Genomic DNA, 5002 nt, shown 5'->3' on the forward strand with positions numbered 1-5002 from the left:
CATCCATCCATCCATCTATCCATCCGTCCATCCATCCATCCATCCATCCATCCATCCATCCATCCATCCACCCACTCATCTGTCCATCCATCCATCCATCCACCCATCCATCCATCCATCCATCCATCCATCCATCCATCCATCCACCCACTCATCTGTCCATCCATCCATCCATCCATCCATCCACTCATCCATCCATCCATCCATCCATCCATCCATCCATCCATCCATCCTTTCACCCATCTAGCCACCCTCTCACTGATTTGCTAGACCATTCTCCTCCACTGATGCACCCATTCATTTACTCAACCACTTGTCTCTCAGTCAGTTGCCCCCGCCCCCCCCAACCCCCGCCTCCCACACTCCATCCATCAGCTCTCTCCCTGACTTGTTTGGCTTGCTTTTCTGGAATAACACAACCATTTCTCCCGCTGCCTCGGGAGCGGAGTCTGTCATGGGGGAGCCAGTGAGTGAGGTGATAGCTGGACTGTGTGCTCCTCAGCACTCCTTCAGAGGGAAAACAGTCTTCCTGACACCACCCTTTCTTGACCCCCTCCCCAACAGGAGCTGGCAAAGTGGGGCTGGGCATAACGTCATTGATCCTCAGGGTGTGCTCACGCTCCACTCACCCCTTTCCCTCTGCAGTCATGGCCCCCAGCGTTGCAGCCTTCTCCAGTGTGGTCCCCCTCCTCAGGCCCACAGCCCCACAGGCACCATCATTGCTCAAACCACGGACACACGTGGAGCCCTCTGTGCGGCCCAGGAAGGAGGGCCACTCATACCACGCCAAGGCTTTTGGCAGGGCCTCTTCCTGTTCTGCACCCAGTCAAAGCTGGCGGTCCTCCATGCCCCTCGGGGTTGCCCGGGGTCACCACGATTTCAAGTCCCAGCCCCTCCCCCCCAGGACCCTGCTGCTCTCCATGTCACGCCCCCCACCCTCAGGGCAGTGGTGGTGATTCTGGTAGATGGTGAAGGGGTGCTGGTGGGGGTAGTAGGGTGGCTGTGGGGGGCTGATGGTTGGTGTGATGGTTGTGGGGTGACAGTGGGGGTGGAGGTAGTAGCGGTAGTAGGATGGTTGTGGTGTAGTGTGTGTATGTCCTCAGCACCAAAGGGAGACACAATTACACAAATAAACTCACCCACACTCAGTGACCCAGCAGCCACCAGCCCAGCTCACTGCCACTGAGTCCATGCCGGTTCAGAGCCCCCCCACGGGACAGGGTAGAACTAACTGAGTTTCCAGGTATGTAAGTAGAAAGCCGTCTTTCTCCCATGGGGCTTTGAACTGCTGACCTTGTGGATGCAGCCCAACTTGTAACCACTACACCCCCGGGCTCCTTCTAAGACAGAAAGTCTCACTTTTCTCCCTCGGAGTGGCTGGTAGTTTAGAACTGTTGACCTTGACCACTACACCACACCGGTGTTCTTTGGTCCCCATCACACCCCCCTTTAACTCATCAGCTTGGCTTCTATAAAGAGCAGACGGATTCTGGAGATGACCTGGGACCCTGCAGACTCAATGATGTAGGATGAACTGCAGTCCCTGCACCAGACGTGCGCCTTTGCTGCAGCTGCAGAGCCCGTTGCCGGGTGCGTGGCATGCAGCCACCGGTCTTGGTTACCATCGGAACCTGTTTGAGCTCAGGTGGGTAGCAAACCTGCTCTATGGTTTTGCTTAGGGCTCTGCTAACGCTCTTACCTTCTGTCAGAGCGTAGCCAGAGGGATGGCAGCCATGTGGACACCTGGGAGAGTAGCACCTACGTCCCTGCATGGATGACGTTGTGGTTATCTGCTGGAGCATCGAGACGTGGTGAGGTCCGTGGAGTGGGCAGAAGACCGGCAGAGACTCAGGACCCACCTCAGGGGCACCCTTTAGGGGTTCGTTGGACAAGGCATGCTACGTCTGGAGACTGGCAATGCGAGAGTCTGGAGGCCTGCCCTCCTGGCTTCCATCTGGGACAAAGGGGCTTCCAAGAGAGCCAGCGGAGGCCTTTGCGACACTGGATTCACCGCCCCACCCCAGCTTCTCCCTCTGCTTCTGAAAGCCTGGGCACCCCGAGGGGCACGGAGGACCGCCAGCTTTGACTGGGTGCAGAACAGGAAGAGGCCCTGCCAAAAGCCTCGGCATGGTAGGCGTGGCCCTCCTCCCTGGGCCACGCAGAGGGCTCCACGTGTGTCCGTGGGATGATCATGTTGATGGCGAAAAGTCCTGTGGTTTCGGGGGACACACACGGCTGTTACCTGAAATGCTGGTGCACTGAGCCCGCTAGTCCCTCCTCTGGAGAAGGGTGTGGTCCCTGCTTCCGTAGAGAGTCGCGGCCTTGCAGAAAGTTCTGCCCTTCCCGATGGAGTCGAGAGGAGTCGGCGCAGAGTGGACACCGTGTGGGAGTGATGCGCTGTGGAGGGACGCAGCTCCCGCAGGACACTCACTCTGCAGACACTCGGGCTTCCGGAGCCAGGCCAGGCGCTTTGCTTCAGGGAACTGGCTTCATGAGACGTGCCTGGGAAACACCGCTGGGCATGCCACTTGAGAGCCCCAGTTGGCACAGACCACCTACCCCCGGGGCATCACGTGGTGAGAGGGGTCAGGATGGTCTGGCACTTTCAGGTCAACTAACCCATCTGCTGCTGGTGTGGACCGCCGAAAGAACAAACACGTCTGTCAGGAGAGACCAGCCCCTGGAGACGGACATCAGACATGGTACAGAGGAGGGGCAGCCAGGAGGGGGAAGGCCCTTGACGAGATGGATTGATTATGTGACGGCGAGCATGGGGTTGAGCACAGGAGCGCCTGTACGGGAGGTGCAGGCACAGGGGTGTCTGACTGTTGTACACAAAACAACTGTAAGGAAGGTGCAGGCACAGGGGTGTCTGACGGTTGTACACAGGAACGACTGTACGGGAGGTGCAGGCACAGGGGTGTCTGACGGTTGTACACAGAACAACTGTAAGGAAGGTGCAGGCACAGGGGTGTCTGACGGTTGTACACAGAACAACTGTAAGGAAGGTGCAGGCACAGGGGTGTCTGACTGTTGTACACAGGAGTGACTGTACGGGAGGTGCAGGCACAGGGGTATCTGACTGTTGTACACAGAACAACTGTAAGGAAGGTGCAGGCACAGGGGTGTCTGACGGTTGTACACAGGAGTGACTGTAAGGAAGGTGCAGGCACAGGGGTGTCTGACTGTTGTACACAGAACAACTGTAAAGAAGGTGCAGGAACAGGGGTGTCTGACTGTTGTACACAGGAACATTGATTGCTATAAACTGCTTGACGGCAACTCATGAGCCAGAATCGATTGGGCCGCAGGGTTTAAACCAGGCTTATCCTCGTAGGATGAAGCCTGCTTGCCCCCATTCTCAGTTTTCCTTATTATGTGGGAGCGTGTTGCAGTCTCCAGCTCTTAATTGGAACCCTTGTGAACGAAACACCTTGTTCCTTTCCCGCACTACTCTAATTAGGTCTTAACCTTAATGCTGGTGTTCACCCCGCCCCCCTCCAGCAACTCCTCCCTCCCACGTGTCCTGGTGACTTCCGTTTAGGGCAGAGACCCACAGGAGCCACTCCTGAGCAGCTCACCTCCCTGAAGCCACCTGATAATGAGTGGGCGGGATTTGCACCCTGCCCCAGCCTGGGGGCGGCATGTTCCGCGTGGCAGCTCCTCCCTCTGAATGGAGAAGACCATGGCAGGGCAGAGTCCCCAAGGGAGGGGCTCATGACTGGCCGACCGCTGTACTTCACCAAGCTGGGTCAGAGGGGAACCAGTGCAGGAGGCCTGGTGGTGTGGTGGCTAAGTGTTCTGCCGGGACCTGAAAGGCCTGCCGTTCTCCTGGGAGGAAAGGTGTGACCATCCGCCCCTGTGAGAGGTACAGCCTCCTCGGGAAGCCTGCGGGCAGTTCTGCTTTGTCATCTGGGTCGAGGCCGGTTGGGTTGATGGCAAGGGGTTCGACCTGCGCATTGTGCTTGTTTTTCACGTTGGAGTGAGCGTCAAGGGTGCCCCACCTCAGCAAGGGAGCAGGAGTCAGATCTTCCCCCTGCGGTGGTCCTCAGGGGTCGGCTGAGAAAAACTTTGAAAGGACGGAGGCTGCTCCTCTTTGGAGACCGTGTCCACACGGCTCCTTCCAGAGCCAGGGGCAAGGGCAGATTCCCACATCCTGTGTCAAGACGGCACAACTGGGTTTTCTTCTGAAATTCCACCTGTGCCTGCCGCATGACCAGGCAACTCCTTGGCATGGATTCCTCTACCAAGAAACATGCACAAAATGCAACGAAACAGAAAACCATTAACGGTGGGAGGATGTGGAGAGACCGGCATGCTCACACTGTGAGGGCGCCTGTAGGATTGTACAAGCACTCTGAAAGTCCTTAAACAGATGCAAAAACGATCCAACCATCTCTCCACTGGGGGCATACCCCAAAGAACGAAAGCACGCCACACGAGCAGGCAAGTGCACACCTATGTTCACAGCAGCCACTTCTACAAAGCATACACACGGAACCCCAAGCCTCACCTACTATGGCGGAATGGACAAAACACCGCCGCATTCATACAAGACAGTGTCTGCTTCAGTCCAAGCCCCGGCAACTCTCCTAAGCGCCACAGGACACGGCAAAACCGGAGAACAAGGTGCATGGCCAACTCAGGCAATCTTACCAGGATGCACATTTACTACCACCACTGCTGTCAGGAAAAGCAAAGGAAAAGAATCTTGGTTCATACACGGGGAGACAAGACTTTGATAACGACGATGGGGGTGGGGCGGCCACAGGGAGAGGGAAGGGATGGGATGTGGAGGAGGGGGAGGGGGCTGGTGGACAGAGAAAGAGCACTGCATTTATGGAGGGCTTAGCGGGATATTCTGTTGAATTTCATTTCTCAAGACGGGCTGTGTAAATAGACACAGCGTGCTTCTTTAAAAACAAACAAACAGATCTCTCCAAATCCCTTATGCCCCACACCTACACAGTGGTCTGAAGTCAGATCTCTCCAAATCCCTTAT

This window comes from Echinops telfairi, unplaced genomic scaffold, assembly GCF_000313985.2.
Source record: "Echinops telfairi isolate 266 unplaced genomic scaffold, ASM31398v2 ScPeMD7_18;HRSCAF=68, whole genome shotgun sequence".
Taxonomy (NCBI): Eukaryota; Metazoa; Chordata; class Mammalia; order Afrosoricida; family Tenrecidae; genus Echinops; species Echinops telfairi.